The sequence below is a fragment of the Pleurodeles waltl genome, chromosome 4_2 (genome assembly GCF_031143425.1).
Source record: "Pleurodeles waltl isolate 20211129_DDA chromosome 4_2, aPleWal1.hap1.20221129, whole genome shotgun sequence".
NCBI classification, from domain to species: domain Eukaryota; kingdom Metazoa; phylum Chordata; class Amphibia; order Caudata; family Salamandridae; genus Pleurodeles; species Pleurodeles waltl.
This window is the reverse complement of record NC_090443.1, coordinates 1,054,246,365-1,054,266,058: the sequence shown is the minus strand read 5'-3', so window position 1 is coordinate 1,054,266,058 and position 19,694 is coordinate 1,054,246,365. Positions and strand designations below refer to the sequence as shown.

At 44.3% G+C, this 19,694-nt stretch overlaps 1 protein-coding gene and 1 long non-coding RNA gene across 2 annotated transcripts in view; one reads left to right on the top strand and one right to left on the bottom strand.

The window, feature by feature from the left end:
* The window catches only part of ZDHHC5 (zinc finger DHHC-type palmitoyltransferase 5), a 404,963-nt gene that overhangs the window by 343,181 nt on the left and 42,088 nt on the right, over positions 1–19,694 (bottom strand). The gene's annotated exons all lie outside the window — the stretch shown is intronic.
* LOC138293730 (uncharacterized) lies at positions 3,999–14,758 on the top strand. The gene is made up of 2 exons (XR_011203093.1): positions 3,999–4,895; positions 10,895–14,758. It is a non-coding gene; the product is annotated as an uncharacterized lncRNA (long non-coding RNA).

Sequence of the window (19,694 nt, the reverse complement as noted above, 5' to 3'; positions counted from 1 at the left end):
CCGTAGGAGCAGCGCGGGGTTCTCATGGCACACAGGACGAAGAGGTAAAAGATATCCAGTCACCTCTTCACTCTATACCCACAGCGCAGGAGCAGCACGGGGCTCATCGCATACAGGACGAAGAGGTAAAAGATAACCAGTCACTTCTTCACTCTACACCCACACCGCAGGAGCAGCGCAGGGTTCTCATGGCACACAGGACGAAGAGGTAAAGCATATCCAGTTAGCTTTTCCCTCCATACCCACACCACAGGAGCAGTGTGGGGCTCTCATCGCACACAGGACGAATAGGTAAAAGATATCCAGTCACCTCTTCACTCTGTACCCACACCACAGGAGCAGCGCGGGGTTCTCATCGCACACAGGACGAAGAGGTAAAAGATATCCAGTCACCTCTTCACTCTATACCCACACCGCAGGAGCAGCGTGGGGTTCTCATCGCACACAGGATGAAGAGGTAAAAGATATCTAGTCACCTCTTCACTCTATACCCACACCGCAGGAGCAGCGTGGGGTTCTCATCGCACACAGGACGAATAGGTAAAAGATATCCAGTCACTTCTTCACTCTATACCCACACCACAGGAGCAGCGCAGACTTCTCATCGCACACAGGATGAAGAGGTAAAAGATATCTAGTCACCTCTTCACTCTATACCCACACCGTAGGAGCAGCGTGGGGCTCTCATGGCACACAGGACTATGAATTAAAGGATATCGCAGAGTCACCTCTTCACTCTATACCCACACCGCAGGAGCAGCGTGGGGTTCTCATCGCACACAGGACGAATAGGTAAAAGATATCCAGTCACTTCTTCACTCTATACCCACACAGCGGAAGGTTCTCATTGCACACAGGACGAAGAGGTAAAGGATATCCAGTCACCTCTTCACTCTATACCCACACAGCGGGAGCAGCGGGGGATTCTCATCGCACACAGGACGAAGAGGTAAAGGATATCCAGTCACCTCTTCCCTCTATACCCACACAGCGGAAGGTTCTCATTGCACACAGGACGAAGAGGTAAAGGATATCCAGTCAGCTCTTCACTCTATACCCACACCGTAGGAGCAGCGTGGGGCTCTCATGGCACACAGGACTATGAATTAAAGGATATCGCAGAGTCACCTCTTCACTCCATACCCACACAGCGGGAGCAGCAAGGGGTTCTCATTGCACACAGGATGAATAGGTAAAAGATATCCAGTCACCCTGTTCACTCTATACCCACACCACAGGAGCAGCGCGGGGTTCTCATGGCACACAGGACGAAGAGGTAAAGGATATCCAGTTAGCTCTTCCCTCTATACCCAAACCACAGGAGCAGCGTGGGGTTCTCATCGCACACAGGACGAAGAGGTAAAGAATAACCAGTCACCTCTTCACTCTATACCCACACCGCAGGAGCAGCGTGGGGCTCTCATCGCATACAGGGCGAAGAGGTAAAAGATAACCAGTCACCTCTTCACTCTATACCCACACCGTAGGAGCAGCGCGGGGTTCTTAGGAGTTAAAGGATATCGCAGAGTCACATCTTCCCTCTATACCCACACCACAGGAGCAGCATGGGGTTCTCATCGCACACAGGACGAAAAGGTAAAAGATATCCAGTGAACTCTTCACTCTATACCCACACCGTGGAGTTCACATCAATCACAGGACTATGAGGTAAAGGATATCCTGGAGTCACCGCTTCACTCTATACACACATCGCAGGAGCAGCGTGAGGTTCTCATCATAGACAGGACTAGGAGTTAAAGGATATCCTGGAGCCATCACTCCACTCCACTCCATACACACACACCGCAGGAGCAGCGTGAGGTTCTCATCACACACAAGGGTAAGAGGTAAATGATAACCTGGAGTTAACGATTCACTCTATACCCACACTGTGAGAGAAGTGTGAGGCTCATCACACAGGAAGTATAGGTAAAATACATCCTCAAGTCACTGCTTCACTCTATAGCCACACCGCGGGAGCAGCAAGGGGGGGGGTTCTCATCACATACAGGACTAAGGTAAAGGATAACCTGGAGTCAGCTCTTCTCCCTATATCCACACCATGGGAGCAGCATGGGGGTTCTCATTACACACACGACTAAGAGGTAAAGGACATCCTGGTGTTACCGCTTCACTCTATATCCACACCATGCGAGCAGCGTACACACAGGACTATGAGGTAAAGAATACCCTGTAGTCACCTCTTCACTCAACGTGGAAGGAAACGTGTCAGTCGGCAAACAGAAAATGCCAACGAGGCCGGGTGGTGGTAAGTATGCACAAATTCCTTGGAGAGTTATCCTTTTACATAAACAAGTGTTGTTGGGCCTAGTGGGCCCAGAGGCTTCAAACCCATCCCCTTCTCACAAAGATATCAAGCATTAAGTTTGAAAGTCAACAAAGAAGTCACATAGTTGATTACTCAAATGATCTTGACACAACAAGCAGGTAAAGCTTGAAATGTCAATTTTCTGCAGAGAGAATACTTTGTAAGAAAGGAATTGAGAGACTGATAACTGAATTTGCTGAAGGTGTCAACAAGCAGACGTGACACTGCAGTAGTTGTTCATCAGACAACCAAAAGGTTAGAAGTTAGGCTTGAAGACCTTTACATCTTTTCCCCAGGTTTCCCAAAATCTCAAATAAAAAAATAAAATAAAAAAAGGTGCCAGCAGTGCGATACGCATCACCAAAAATAAACATTAAAATGTTACTGCAGGATTTCATCAGAAACATAGGGATTCTATTTCAGGACCGGAGGCTCAGATTATGCTATCTCGTTCTTTACTTACTCCAAACAGCAGCCAATCACTTAACAAGAAAAATAAACTACATCTCCCAATAGGCATAAGTCCAACATCACGTGGCCCAATCACCGCCCGTACCCTTTGTCCATAAGAGCCTTGACCCTAAACATCACTTCCTCTTTCTTTGCTGCTCCGCAGCAGATAAGTGACATTTTAATTACTCTCTATTATCTGTGTGTTTTGACGTATATTTATTAATGTTTAAACAGTTAACTTTAATGTCTGGTAGCGATGCGATTCCGCTCGCGCTGACTCATTCATAGTTCACCATAATTGTTTAGTTTTGTTTTTAGCGGCTTTTACTGACTATATTTGTGAGCCCTGTGGAGTGGGAGCGGGAGCATTTACATGGCCGTGAGCCGTGTAGTCCTTCTTCTCTTATGGCGCTCGCGCTTTGCGCGCGTTTTGAGCCGATCTCACCACTTTGGATGAGACGGCTAGATTCACCGGACGCGTGGAGTATTAGCTGCCCTTTTCCCTCCATGCATTTTGATATTTGTGCTCCGTGACGCCCGGTTCCTATAAAGGACACAGGTTGTAAAAAATCAATAAGGCTTTGCCTAGAGTGTTTCAATATTACAGGCAGCTCCCTCCACGTTATATTTGGGCTATTGATTTGCCCGTCAGGGGCTTACACACCCCCGGTTATTCTATAGAAAACCTTTTTTTTTTAATTCCCATTATGGCACAATGGAGCGAAAATGAGACAGGGTTCTACCCTGATGATTTTGGCAACCAACTAGAGGTAAACCTGGTTGAAGCCTTAGACAACAGAGTACAGCAATCTGTTAATGACGCCCTGGTAAAGGCTTTAGGTCCCTTCTCAGGACAATTATTTGACTTCGCTAAATCCCAGGGTTGGCATAGCGAACATAAATCCTCCTCTCAGGAGAAGAAATCAAAATCTAAATGCAAAACTAAGACCAAAAACGTAGAGGAAGTGGAAAGCACGATCTCTGGTATTCATGCTGACGCATTTAACAAATTATTTCAAAAGCACTCCTCCGAGCATAACTAAAGTAATGCTAAAGACCTAGACTCTTCCTCATCCTCCTCGGAATCCAACTAAGATACCAGTGACTCTGACACTTCGGATCCTCCCATTCCCAACAAAAAACCTAGGAAAGAACCTTCCCTAACTAAAACCCTAGATTTCGACCCCACTCAGATCATGCACCCCAGAGCTGTTAGAATTCATTTTGAATTGCTTCGTTTCTTTTACACGTGTAAGTTTGAGCTTTTGTTGTCTCTGAACGCACTGTCTATCACATATGTTATCTTATGTATATTTGTTTAGGTAAAATAAGCCTGGTTCCACGCCATGGGCTTGCAGCTGGTTTCTTTCCCTAACTGGGGCACTGTATTCATTATAATTGTGTGTTCAAATAACTAACTGACCTCGGCTGTGGTATTTTGGGGAGGGAAAGGCTGATATCTATACCTTTGAACAACGTAATCCTTTGAAGGGTCTCAAGAATGTGGGGAGTCAGGCAGCTGCAGAAGGGAGGCAAGGACAAGGCTGGGAATGGAACAAGTGTGTGGATACTGATTAACTCCTTAAAAATATCTGTATGACGTATATCATTAGTTACACATTTTATGTATCCTTTGATGTATGAGTATAAATATCACTGTTAAACGCTTTATGTCAGCACACTTTACTTCGGGCCTGGGATGCCAGTGGTAAACCTGTCCTCTTTGCTGCAGCAAAAATAAACAGACCTTTGGTCATTGATTTTTCACTCCGGCTCTCCGTGTCAAAACTCCTTTGTAAATGCATTTGTAAGTATCTGCAAATATGTGCATTTGACAATTTGGCGCCCGAATAGGGACCTTCCAGTGGATATCTTCAGTAGCTCTGTCACGAGACGTGCTGCCAGTGGGGGGACGCCGTTCCGGAGGTGTAGATTCCAGGGGCCCCTGCACAAAGACTTAGTTTCTGAAGCAGCTGCATCTTATCCACCGGGCAGGTTTCCCCCCGTTTTCTCATGATGTCCCAGCGAAGTCCCTGAAACATCGGTGTTTATCTTGACGGATTAGTCTGACACGGGCGGCCGGAGAGAAATCCAGGAAAAAGCAGATAGTCAGGTAAGACTGTTCCTCGCTGGCTATTTGTCTGCTTTAACTTGCATTTGAGAGAATAATTGTTTTTGGATAACTTATCATTTTTGGGAATGATTAGTTCTTGGTAAATTTGCATTTGTACAAGGTACCATTTGACAATTTGTATTACATGTGTTTTTCTTGTTTGAGTAATTTGCCCAGGCCTGGAGCAATTTGTAAGTTGGTAAATATTTGAAAAGGTTTTCTTTGGTGCACATTTGAAAAAGGGTTTTTTTTTTCGGTGCAGGTTGCATTTTGAAATTTGGTGCGTGTTGCATTTTGAACAAATTAAAAGGTTAGATATGGGAAATAAGAAATGTTGGCAAGGGTTATGTCTTTGTTTTCGCCGAAATCATGTGCCACGTTTAGATAAAAAGCAACCCATTCCAAAAGAGGGAACACCAGGGTGGGACATGTTAAAGGATTATGGTTTAGAGAATAATTTGTATAATAGTATATGGCGCAAATATACTAGACATTGTCCTGACCTCCAGTGGCCGGAGGATGGGTCTTTTGATTTAAAGAAACTAACCTACCTACAGGAATGTTTGTTTCATAAAAAGGCTAGACAACATATGTTTGAAGTATACAGAAAATGGGAAATTGAGGCCACCAAAAGAAAAACGAAGTCAGATAAACTGTTAGAGAAGGAGAACCGGAGAACCATCATGCAGAAAGCCGCCCTGTACCACCATTCCCAAACCCAGAAAAGAATTGAGTCTGAAGATAGAGTCCATAGGGCCCAGGTGGAGGGAAGTTATGTATCAAAGCCAACAGAACCCAAACATGCATTAGAGGAAGATGAGGTAATGCTACAGCTATTAGATAATAGCCCTACTGCACCTCCACCTTACACACCCCCTGCAGTAGCCCAACCTATCATGGGGGCACAGCAACAGCAGCAAGGGCAAGGGCACAATTTGGGAAATCCAGGTGCACCACTACAGCAGCATGTGCCACAGCCACCACAGCCTCTAGCTCAAGCCACCCAAATAGCCCAAGTCCTAATCCCTCCGCCACCTGCCCCACCACTACCAGCCAACACTGCAAGGTTACCAATAATGTCCCCTGCCCCTAATACCCCAAATGGACAACGCCGACGGTGCACAGCCACTCACTCACTTTCACCCATATGGAGCACACCTATGAAGTCGATTTCGCCCCCTGGTACCCGCTCCACTATTGGGGATTGGGAAAAACGGGTTATCAAGGATCAGTCAGATAACTGGATGTCACATCTTATTTACACCCACACCGATATTATGGACACAATACAACAGATGTCACATTTTGGACAGCAATTAGCACTGTTGTATATGATTGAAAAATTGGAGAGGGATTGGAAGTCTTGCATTACAGATTCTACCCCTCTCCCTTATGAACAAGAATTAAACCAATTATGGCGGGACAGTAGGGCTTGTATTCTTGATAGTAGCAGCATAAATGAGGGAGTACGCATTTGTGTCATAGCCAGGGAAGATGTTCTAAATAGATATGACAAGGGGTACCCAATGAGGGAAGTGCACCCTGATATGCCCACTGCAGCTGCAGTCGCAGCAGCAGCTGCCGCCGGACAACCAGCTCCCGTGCCGGTGGCCCAATTTGTTCATATACCATGGAAAAGGGAGGAGGTAATGGCTATAAAGAAAGACTTGCCAGACCCTCGAAAGAATCCAGCTGGATTCTATCGGGACCTTAGAACTGCCATTTCCACCACAACCATGACTCTCAAAGACATTGACTATTTTTTTGGTGTTTTATTGGGTCCTGAAGTTTGGCATAAAATTAGAAGAGTAGATGATGCACCTACTTTGGGAAATACATGGGGGGGTTTAGAAGCACATGAAGCACAAAGGGCACCAGGAACCCTGCCGCATCAGGATATTTTAGATTTACCTAATCGGATATTGACTAAGTTAGAAACTGTTATACCTCTTCAGACTGTGGATTGGGGAAAGCTTGCCACTTATAAACAGAAAATAGGTGAAGATGTCCCAGATTATTTTACTCGAATTGAACAAGCGTTCATAGATTTTAGCGGTCAAGACCTCGCCACCGTAACAGGTGTCACACTATTTGTAGAACGCTTTGTTAATGGCCTTCTACCTGAAATATCACAAAAATTAAAAGCAACAGAGAGTTCGTGGATGACGAAGGGACAGGCAGAGATTTTGCAGATGGCGCAATACTATGAGAGCAGGTACAAGGAAGAATTAGAAAAGAATGAGAAGTCAGTAAAAGAATTGAAGAAAAAGGTATTATTACAGCAGGCATACCCTCAGCGGGATGCAACCCCTCAGCAAAGGGGTGGCCCACCAAGGGGACGGGGAAGGGGTCGAGGCCGAGGTACATCTGCACCACCCCAAGACCGCCGATTAAATATCAACCAATGTGCCTACTGTAAGCAGGATGGACATTGGCGTGATACTTGCCCATTACTGGAAGGAAGGCAAAGTATGTCACTTCATAGAGGGAACGCGGCAGGTAATGCACGAGGACGAGGAAGAGGTAGAACTGATCAGAATTCGCAGAATGAGAATCAGGTCCCGCGTAACACTAATATTTTTGACAATACATTTGAACGACAATATTATGCTGATGATTTCTTTTCTGAATCCTACAATTATTAGGACAGCCACAGACAGGGCCAGGGGCGAGTAAGTATTCCTGTAGATCAAAATGGTCCCTACATTGATGTAAAAATCGAAGGAGAGGGCCATAAGTTTCTTCTAGATACTGGTGCCACCAGAACATCTATTGCACATTCTGCAGTCCCCGGGGCTCCCCTGTCTGGGCTTCATACCACATCAATTGGGATTTCTGGAATCCCCGTGGTGAGCCCCATCTCAACACCTATGAGAGTAACTGTAGGCCCATTTACAGTACACACGCCACTCTCTTTAACATCAGGTTGCAATGAAAACTTGTTTGCATTAGATTTGTTAAAGAAATTAAATGCAGTTATTCACTGTTCAATGGATGGTGTCTATGTAACTATGGATAGTGTTTCCCCAACTCGGTGCATGTTCTCACAGGAATACGACTTACCCCCAGAGCTACAGAAAATAGACCCTCGCTTATGGGCCAAAGGCAAGAATGATGTAGGCATTATGGATATCGACCCTATTGTAATAAAAATCAAACCAGGTGCCCGGTTACCTCGTGTTCCTCAATACAAATTACCTAAATCAAGCGAAAAAGGGCTCAAGGCAGTCATATCTGATCTTGTGCATGCAGGTGTCATAAAGGAAATAGTGAGCAGCCCATGTAACAGTCCAATCCTTCCTGTTGTAAAGAAACGAAATGATGCTAATAGATTAGATGGTGAGCAATCATTTACTGATAACACAGTATATCGATTAGTTATTGATCTCCGAGAAATTAATAAAATAGTAATTCCCCAGTTTCCCGTGGTCCCAGACATGAATAGTCTTTTCACCATGATCCCACCCTCTGCGTGTTTTTTCACCGTAATCGATTTGAAGAATGCTTTCTTTAGCATTCCAATTGCCGAAGAATCTCAATATTTGTTTAGCTTTGCGATTTTTGGTAGATCATTCGCGATGACAAGAATTCCACAGGGCTTTGTTGAGTCCCCGAGCATATATAGTCAATGTCTTAAACGTCAATTAGACCAATTCAATCCACCTACAGGCTCTGCGTTGTTGCAGTACATTGATGATATTTTAATTGCCTCAGATTCCATGACACAATGTAAGACTGATACTGTTGCATTATTACATCATTTAGCACCTCTGGGCCATAAGGTGTCCCTTCCAAAATTGCAGTATTGTAGAGAGGAGGTCACCTATCTAGGACACCTCCTCTCTAAGGAGGGAAGGAGATTACATCCAGACAGAATTAAATTGGTTCATACAATGACTGCACCACGCACCCCTTCTGAAGTCCGAGCATTTTTGGGATTTACATCTTTTTGCAGACAGTGGATTCCAAATTTTTCACTTATAGCAAAACCATTGACTGCTCTGACACTTTCAGATGTGCCCTCTCCTGTACTTTGGACTGACAAATGTGAGGAGGCTTTTCAAGAATTAAAAAAGGCGATGTGCTCTGCTCCTGTATTGGGTAATCCGGATTACAGCAAACCATTTGTTTTATTTGTGCATGAAAAGCATGGCTGTACATTGTCTGTTTTGACACAGGCCCAAGGTGGGAGACAACGCCCTTGTGCATACTTCTCTTCCACCTTGGACACTGTGGCGCAAGCTTTGCCTACTTGTCTTAGAGGAGTGGCTTCTGCAGCAGCTGCGGTGAAACAAAGTGAAGGGTTTGTTGGTGGCAATCCGCTCACTGTGATGGTTCCTCATGCCGTTGATATTTTGTTAAACAAGACACAGACGCAGCACCTCACCAGTGCTCGTCTAACGGGTTACGAATTAACATTGTTCAGTCCAAATATTACTTTGAAGCGGTGCAATGTCTTGAACCCAGCTACGTTACTACCCCTCCCTCAGGACAATGTGGAATTTGATCATAATTGCATTTTTGCCACTGAGGAAGAAACTAAGGGACGGGTAGACTTGACAGACACTCCCCTATCTGACCCACAGGGAGAGCTGTTTGTAGATGGGTCTTGCTTCAAGTTACCAGATGGTACGACCACTGCAGCCTATGCCGTCACCACAGTCAAAACAGTGGTTGAATCTCATAGAATCCCGCAAAATTCGGCACAGGCTGCAGAATTAATTGCCCTCACCAGAGCTTGTGAAATAAGTGAACATCTTAGTGTTAACATCTACACTGATAGCCAATATGCGTTTGGAGTAGCTCATAATTTTGGGCGACTCTGGGCGAATAGAGGCTTTATCACGTCACATGGCACTACCATCCAGCATGGCAACTTGATTGTGACACTTTTGACTGCTCTCAGTCTGCCCCGTCAGGTCGCAATCATTAAGTGTAGTGCCCACAAAAAAATTACTGATGATATAGGACGAGGAAATGCTTTTGCAGATGCTACAGCGAAAGCAACAGCACGAGCACCATTTGACAATGCATATGTTGAGAGTAGCATCAAGGGAGAGCCCCAGTACGAAGTATTAGAAAATACCATGCAGTGTGTGAGAGATATTCAAGCAGAAGCAACAGCAGAGGAAAGGGAACAGTGGGAGAAGAACGGTAGACTAGACAGTGAGGGTTGTTACACAGATGACACAGACAGAAGAAGATGGATGTTACCTAATTGCTATGTACACGCTATGGTTACTATGGCCCACAGTCCTGCACACATCAGTGCCCAAGGCATCAAGACAACTTTGGACCATGTTTGGAGTAATCCTCTGATATCCAAAGCTGCTAATAACCTGGTTAAAAGTTGTATGGTGTGTGCAGTGCACAATGCAGGAAAAGGGACCCCTACGCCCCCTGGTCACTTTGCCCCTCCTGATCTCCCTTTTGAAGCTATACAGATGGATTTTATCCACATGGAACCGTGTAACAAACTGAAATACGTGTTAGTGGTAGTATGCATGTTTTCAAAATGGATAGAGGCCTACCCATTAAAAGACAATGGTGCTCTCTCTACCGCCAAAATATTACTAAAAGAATATTTTCCTAGATACGCCTTGCCACGATTAGTCTGGAGTGACAATGGCAGTCATTTTTCTAATGAGGTAATGGAGAAGGTCTGTACCGCCCTTAACATCAAACATCGATTTCATGCTGCAAATCACCCACAATCAGCGGGCCTTGTAGAAAGGTATAATTACACCTTGAAGAGCAAAATAGCTAAGATTTGTGCTGAGACCAACTTAAAATGGCCAGATGCTTTGCCCCTAGCATTAATGTCCATCAGGATGACTGCCAGTAGCAAGTCACGATTATCCCCCTATGAAGTTGTCATGGGGAGGCCAGCCAATATCTGGGGGGTACCACGACCAAAGAAGCTTTCTGAAGTGCAATATCCTTTGTTTGTAGATTACTGTAAACAATTGACTAAAGATTTGCGTTTGATCCACCAACAGGTCAAGGCCAGCCTACCGACTCCTCTTGAAGGCCCTGGTCACCCTTTTAAGCCAGGGGATTGGCTTATGACAAAGAATTTTCAAAGAACCAACAGTCTTCAGCCCAGGTGGCGGGGGCCAGCCCAGGTACTGCTTGCAACACAGACAGCGGTGAAAGTGGAAGGAAGGAAAAACTGGATACATGCTAGCCACTGTAAGCGTGCACCAATTCCACTACAGAGAACTCTAACAGCAGAATTACCATTGTCTCCTGATTACAGCGAAGTAGGGAGACAGGAAACACCTCCACAGGTTTCAAGTGCTACTTCTGCTCCTGCGGTGACACAGCAGCCCAGTGACGAAGAGTTGCTGTTTGAAGATCAACAAACTCATCGATACAACCTGCGTCCTCGCCCATCCAAATGAACAGAATTTTGAAGGTGCGTAAGGTGGTGACCCCTACGAAAAGCTACATTTACATCACCCTGATAGCTCCTAGCTTGGAATTGCAAACTGAGGTCTCTTCTGAATGGCCAAGGAATCCTTTGCTCAGCAGAATACGGCACGCCTGCCTTTGTGAAATACAGTTCCCCGCTTTCACCGCCACCGGCATTTCCGATGCCATTGATGTACCAGCATTAAAACGAGCTATCCTCACTGTTGTTACGCACACTTTGGGCGACGAGGTTGTAAATGACTGTGATGACTAAAATTCCAGCATGAACACGGGTGACTAGCCTGTGCAACGACACCAGAACATTGGTCAGAACAATTGTCTCAACGAGAACACAAGTATAGTGGGATGCAGCTTGTGCAACGCTATTCAATCAGTGGGTAAATGGAGTTAACAGTTCTGTGACTGGCGAGAAAGAAAAAAAAAAAAACCAAGTACCAGTTCTACGGAAGCGGCCAGCCATTAGGGTTGGTGCGGTTTGTAGTCCCAGCGGTAAAAAAAAAAAAAAAGAAAGGTGCCCTTTTTCTGTTTAATACCCAAGCACATCACTAATCTGGTTGAAAATTGCTGGCCTCCGCCCTCATTTTGCTGAGACACTGAACGAAACTGACAAACTATACTGAAGACTAACTTTGAAGTATTGCGACTTACTCACTGGGAGTTGAGACTCACCAGGAGTTAAAACTTGAAAAGGAGAAGCTAAGGGACCTAGGATCAAGCCAACCTCTATTGTCCTGGACCAACCAGTGCAGCCTAACTGCTAGAGTGTAAAGCACGGCGGTGCTGAACCCTAGTGGGTGTGAACATTGAAGGAAAAATTTACTTATCTGTATCTATACGTATATGATTATTAGTATAGTGATATCAATATTTTGCATTTACATATTTGGTAATTGTGTGAGTATATTTTTGAACACGCGTAGGCGGTTGAGACGAGTAAAACGGTATCATAGAAAAGTTGTAGGACCAAGGAGAAGAGCACAATAAAATTATGAAGATATATCCATTTGGCAGGACAAATATCCCTCTAGAGAATAGGGAAGAGTGGCCTTATAACTATTTCTACAAAACCATAATGAAGTACCTAGTGACCCTTATGTTAATATGTATAATGTCCAGTGGTGTTGCATCATTGTTGCAAAATCCTACCTTACATCCATTGATAAAGGTTCATGGAAAATTAGCGGAGACATTAAGTCTCACTGACTGTTGGATTTGCCGGCACTTGTCTAGACACCCCGAGGATCCTATAGGCCTTTATGAAGTACCAGTATCACCAAGCGAATATGAAAGAGGGGAAGTGTGTCTTGTACCAAATACCACTTGGAGATGTGACCAACAAGAATATCAATGGTACCCTAGGTGTGCGGTGCTCCCTAATACCCAGGCAGAATACAAGCTCTCCCCGATGCCTGGAGAGAATGCCACACTTAAAATGTTTCCCATATGTTTTGGTACCTATTTTTATGGGCAAAACCCAGAGGCAAAATACATGGGAAAGATCCCTCCTGAACAGTGTGTTTACACTTTGTTATTTGATATAAAAACAGGGAATTGGGATCTTGAAGGAGAGGAGAAAATAGACAGAAATTGGACAGCGTTAATTAATGGGACTCATCAAAATTACACTGTGAATTATTGGAACCTGACTGTGGGAGAAAATGAGATTCTAGTAGATCCAGAAGGATTGTTATATGATCCCTCCAGAGAACAAGATAGAAATGGGAAAAATTCACCTGTAATATTGTCCCGGGTTTTCCTTGGCCCCCTCTGGACGGCTAGATGTTCATATGTTGCACCCTGGGCAAATGTATCATTGCTAAATACAATCTGGGAAGATTACAAATATTGCAATAATTCTGAGCATGACACCCCAGAGGGTGTAGGATTGCCTCGAATAAAATACAGCATTATAAATTCACAAATCCAGGGAGGCATGTACTTCGTATGTGGAAGAACTGCATATAAAGTACTGCCTCTAAACTGGGAAGGGATATGTTCACTGGCATATTTGGCACCCAACATTACTGTGATATCAAATATATCATCTTCCCAGCCCCTTAACATGGGGAGTTTTGCACATAGGTACAAACGAGGGACACCCATACTGGAGGAGCGAAAGAACTGGGTATTTCAAGTATTACATGTTCTTATTCCCGGATTTGGAATTTTCGATTTGCAACTGGCAATGATGAATATGTCAGCTGAATTAGCCATTGCATTTAATGCCACCAGAGAGGCCATAGGAAGTATACAGGTAGAGATAAACTCTGCAGCCCAATTGGCGATACAAAATCGGCTTGCCCTAGACTTGATTACAGTACAACAAGGAGGAGTATGTGTTTTAATCCAACATCAGTACCAGCAAAAGTGCTGTTATTTCGTCAACAAGTCATCAGAGATAGAATTGGATATTGGGAAAATAAAAGAAGCAGTACAGGTATTTGAAAAGGGGGGCCAATATGAAGGAGGCGATTGGAGTTTATCATGGTTATGGTCTTGGTTTGGGGGGTGGGGCTGGTTGTTTAAAGACATACTTTTTATAATAATAGCTATTGTATTAAGTTGTTTATTAGTGCAGTGCTTACCTGCTCTCTGTTCCTGTTTAAAATTGTGTAAACTTCCGCCAGTGAAAATACTAGAAACCAATCGAGCTATGATGCAGAGAGAAGAGATAACTTCCCTAATGGCTATTGACCCCACTGTCCTCACTGCAGATACTGGTTGCTCATACCCATCGGTTGTTTATGTCCCCATGAATGCAAATTTCAATGAAGTGGGAGTAAAATTCAACATATATGAGGAAATTTAGAACTATTCAAACGTTTATTATGTTCAGAAGAAAAAAAAAACTCAAAAAGGGTCGATTGTTAGAATTCATTTTGAATTGCTTCGTTTCTTTTACACGTGTAAGTTTGAGCTTTTGTTGTCTCTGAACGCACTGTCTATCACATATGTTATCTTATGTATATTTGTTTAGGTAAAATAAGCCTGGTTCCACGCCATGGGCTTGCAGCTGGTTTCTTTCCCTAACTGGGGCACTGTATTCATTATAATTGTGTGTTCAAATAACTAACTGACCTCGGCTGTGGTATTTTGGGGAGGGAAAGGCTGATATCTATACCTTTGAACAACGTAATCCTTTGAAGGGTCTCAAGAATGTGGGGAGTCAGGCAGCTGCAGAAGGGAGGCAAGGACAAGGCTGGGAATGGAACAAGTGTGTGGATACTGATTAACTCCTTAAAAATATCTGTATGACGTATATCATTAGTTACACATTTTATGTATCCTTTGATGTATGAGTATAAATATCACTGTTAAACGCTTTATGTCAGCACACTTTACTTCGGGCCTGGGATGCCAGTGGTAAACCTGTCCTCTTTGCTGCAGCAAAAATAAACAGACCTTTGGTCATTGATTTTTCACTCCGGCTCTCCGTGTCAAAACTCCTTTGTAAATGCATTTGTAAGTATCTGCAAATATGTGCATTTGACAGAGCTTCCAACTGGACCCCATCCCCTGAAGTAGCTCAGTACATCCACGACAATGTCAGAAGAAGTTTTGACAAAGAGGTCCGTTCACGTCTTAAGGCTGAATGCCCCAGACCCGATGTTGATGAAAAGGTGACGGACACTCCTGATATTGACCCCACCATGGTCACTTTCATGAGAAAATTTGGCAAGGACCCCAAAAAAGGTTTGGGCAGATCATGGCGCAATTGCCAAGATAAACTATTAGATGTCACAGGCCCCTTGACAAAGATCTTAGACATGGCCTACCTAGCCAAGCAAACAAATACACCAGTGGATACCGATGTTCTGATGGGCTGGGCCCAGAGGTCACTTTGCCTTCTAGGCAACGCAAACTGCGCGGTGTCGTCGGAACGCCGCAAATCCATCCTTATGAGGATAGACCCCAAGCTAACAGACTTGGCATCCTCCGAAGCTGGTCCATTGGCCGATGGCCTCCTTTTTGGCTCATCCTTTATTAAGGATCTAGCAAAATTTTGCGCCACCTTCTCTTGACAAAGCGCACTTATCTCTTAAGAAGGTCTTCAAAAGAAATCTTTTTACCAGGGCCGGACGTTTTGGAGGACGTACACCCGGCTGAGGATCTTTCCAAAGCTCCCAATATTCTTACACAAGAGGTAGAAACAACTGGTACTCCGATCAATCAGACAACACCTTCTACCCCACTCGCAACGGAGGTGGACGCCCCAGATACAGACGAGGACCCCGCAGGTCAGCAGGGTGCGATCCAAGACTCCAGTTATTCAGGTGAGCATTATCCCTCATTCACAAGTACGCCTTGGGGGCAGAGTGGGCTTATTCCTAGAGAACTGGAAACGAATATCAGCAGATCCCTGGATTCTCCAGACTGTTACTGACTTTCACCTAGAGTTTATAGACTCCCCGCTCCAATCCTTTCCCCCCCCCTCCCCCCAGCACAAATGTATTTTTCCCTAACAGATCAGATTATTATAGACGCAGAGGTACGAGACCTCTTACACAAAGGAGCGGTAGGTTACTCTTCCCTGCACCCGTCAGGTTTCTTAAGCCCCATCTTTGTCGTCGACAAAAAGGGAGGAGGTCACCGTCTAGTACTAAATCTCAAAGAATTCAACTACTGGATTGTGTACAGACACTTCAAGATGAAGGGTATCCACTTGTTACGAGACATACTTCTAGAGGGAGATTGGATGGTGCGTCTCGACCTCAAAGACGCCCATCTGTCAATTCCCATATTTCCCCCTCACAGGAGATTCCTACAGTTCCTCTGGAAGGGACACTACCTGGAGTTCATTGCTCTCCCCTTCGGTCTCTCATCGGCCCGTGGTGTTTAACGAAACTATTGAGGCCAGTGATGGAACGTCTGAGATCCAAGGGAGTCAGACTCATAGTCTACCTCGACGACATCCTTCTGATGGCTCAAAATCCCCAGACTCTCCTGACACATCTAGAATGGACAATCAATCTTCTGCAGGAATTAGGTTTCCTCATCAGTGTGCAGAAATCAGTATTGATTCCTTCCCAAGTAAAAGACTTCTTGGGTTTCAGGATAGATTCCAAACTCTCCCTTCTTATTCTCCCACCTCAAAAAATCTGAGGCATCAAGAGGGAACTGAGGACGGCTTTAGCCAACCAGACAGTATCCCTGAGGAACATTGCCAGAACAGTAGGTCTCCTGGCCTCGTCGATTCAGGCAATCTTCCCGGCCCCTCTCCACTACCGTGCCCTTCAGAGACTCAAAATCACACATCTCCAACAGGGTCTCAGCTACTCAGAATCGATTCCCCTGACTGACGAAGTGAAAGCAGAACTTCATTGGTGGCTCCAACACATGGAGGTGTGGAACGGCAGGGCAATATTCGGCTTTCACCCAGAGATTGTGATAGAGTCCGATGCCAGCCGTTGGGGATGGGGAGCCCGATGCGGCTCGATAGTAACTGGGGGTCGCTGGTCGACCTGGGAACAGACCCTTCATATCAACTGCCTGGAGCTTCTAGCAGGCTCCTCTGCTATCAGGAGTCTTTCCCCTCAAAGGACGGACTGCTGCATTCTGCTTCGAATGGACAACATCTCTGCAGTGCGGTATGTCAACAAACTGGGGGACAAAATCCAAAATACTGGCCGAAATTGCCAAAGAATTTTGGCACTATTGCCTCAGCCATCGCCTGACTATCATGGCGGAATATCTCCCAGGGGAACAGAATACAATAGCAGATTGGAACTCCAGATACCTGACAGACTTCAGCGACTGGAGACTAGACCCGATAATCTTCCAACAGATTTCCAAGTTTTGGGGCCCGTGCGAAGTAGATTTATTCGCATCTCGTCTCAATACTCAGATACCAGCCTTCTTCAGCTGGCGTCCGGACCCTCTAGCCTTAGCGACTGATGCCTTTCTCCAAGATTGGTCGAAGTTTCGGGGATATGCCTTTCCTCCATTCCTAATGATCTCCAGAGTACTGTCTCAGATAAGACGTCAGAAAGCGGAGATTATACTAGTGACCCCTTGCTGGAGAGCGCAATCCTGGTTTCCACTTGCCCTTCAGTTAACTTGTGCCCTACCTCTTCTCATTCCTCCTCAACCGAATCTACTTTTGAACCCGGAGAACCATCAACATCCAATGATTGTTTCACTGAAACTAACATTGATGGCTTGGAAGGTTTCAGGGCAAGATGGAATTCCCCAGGAATTTCGCAGGAAGCTGCGACTTTCATCAAGCAATCCTGGGCAACAGGTACCCATAAGAGATATACATCTGCATGGCAAAAATGAAATAGTTGGTGTGATAAACGGGGTCTCAATCCCGTGGAATCTAACATTGAAATGATTGCCAACTTCCTAGCTGAACTAGCCGGCACAGGCCTAGCTCATAGAACAGTAAACAACTTCAGATCAGCCATTTCAGCTGGCCACAATTACCTGGATGGGAAACCGGTAGGTGAGCATCCGCTTGTATGTAAATTACTTAGGGGTATACGCTTATCCAATCCTCCTCTCCCCAAATATTCTGTTTTGTGGGATGTTAACATTGTACTGCGATTTTTGGAAGCCTGGCCAGACAATGGCTCTTTATCCCGTAAACAGATTTCAGCCAAATTGACAATGCTATTATGCCTCATCTCCTGTAAACGTATATCAGACGTCAAAGCCTTGGACGTAACAGGAAGAGTGTACACCCCAGAAGGGGTTACTTTCAACATTTCCAAACGGACAAAGACTAACAGCAGGTCGGTATCGTACCCTGTATTTTCAGACAACCCAAAACATTGTGTGGTCCAATGCTTAAGACAATATGAATTGGTTACAGAAACTCTCAGACATGATACATCTGGACAGTTACTTATAGCTCTACAAAAACCTTTTAAACCGGTCTCGTCTGCTACCTTGTCTCAAAGGGTTAAATGGTTAATGAAGGAAGCAGGCATAGACATTAACATATTTGGAGCTCATTCAGTAAGAGGCGCAATGGCGTCCAAGACTTATGCTCTAGGTTCCCGCCTAGAGGACATTATGAAAGCAGCGGACTGGTCATCTGAATCCACTTTTAGGAAATTCTATCAAAAACCTGCTCTAGACGTTGCTTCTGTGGTTATTAATCAGTTTTAAACTAGCATAATCTGAGCCTCCGGTCCTGAAATAGAATTAAAAAAAATTCTAGCTTACGCGTCAGGAATTTTCAATTCTATTAAGGACACGGAGGCGAGGATTATCCCTCCCTAAGAAACAATGTGGTTTACATTAAATGATTGCAATGATGTTTTGATTGTATATTTGACATTATTTCTACCCACCCAGAATTGTTACTGTCATTAAAAGAGTATTTTTTCCCCTGCACTACTACAGGATATTACCACGTATATATTGGTTTTTTCTTTAGGTTCTGATCAGAAGAATCCTTGAAGTCGCATTTTTGCTATTCTGAGGACGTCGTTCACGGACCTGGTCTTCAATCCAATCTTGAAGTTTGGTTCCCAGAAGACTTCGGTTCACACCAAGTTTACAGTTTGAAAGTTCTGTTTTGACTGTTGTGAAGAGACTTATCAAAGAAAGAGGAAGTGACGTTTAGGGTCAAGGCTCTTATGGATAAAGGGTACGGGCGGTGATTGGGCCACGTGATGTTGGACTTATCCCAATAGGCATATGTAGTTTATATTTTCTTGTTAAATGATTGGCTGCTGTTTGAAGTAAGTAAAGAACGAGATAGCATAATCCTCGCCTCCGTGTCCTTAATAGAATTAAAAATTCTTGACGCGTAAGCTAGAAACAATTTTATTTACCCTCTAGTACAACAAGCAATGGCAAATCTAACAGACCCGGCCTTAGCAAGCTGGTGCAGTGACTTTTGTTTTGCTATTTACAAGCATATACTATCTAATAAAAAGTAAGCTAAAGAAAAGGAAAAAATAGACCATTTTGCCAATACCACACTACCCCCCAATTTTTCCAACCACCTAAATTCTTGCTCAATGGCCTGTTCTAGCATTAGCAACACCGACAGTTCAGGGCAAAGCAAATCCCTTTAGAGCTGGAAAAAAGAACACTGGTGAAAGTGCAATGACCAAAAGAAAGCTGCGCCAGACATACCATGAAATTTCATGTGAAAGTGCAATATTTGAATTGACTACACTTGTTAAAACTGCTATTTCACGGTACAGAAAATACATAGGGAGCGCCTCAAATGTATCGGATTAAACATCTACAATGGAATAAGTTAATTCTGTTTAGGATTTTTTTAGATGCACCTTGGTTAAGATGTTTTCTAACACTATTCATGCAAGGTGTAACGTTATTCCATTTAATTATACTCAAATTATCGATGTTAGAAGAATGAAAGAGTCCGCTCCAATAGATGTTCAA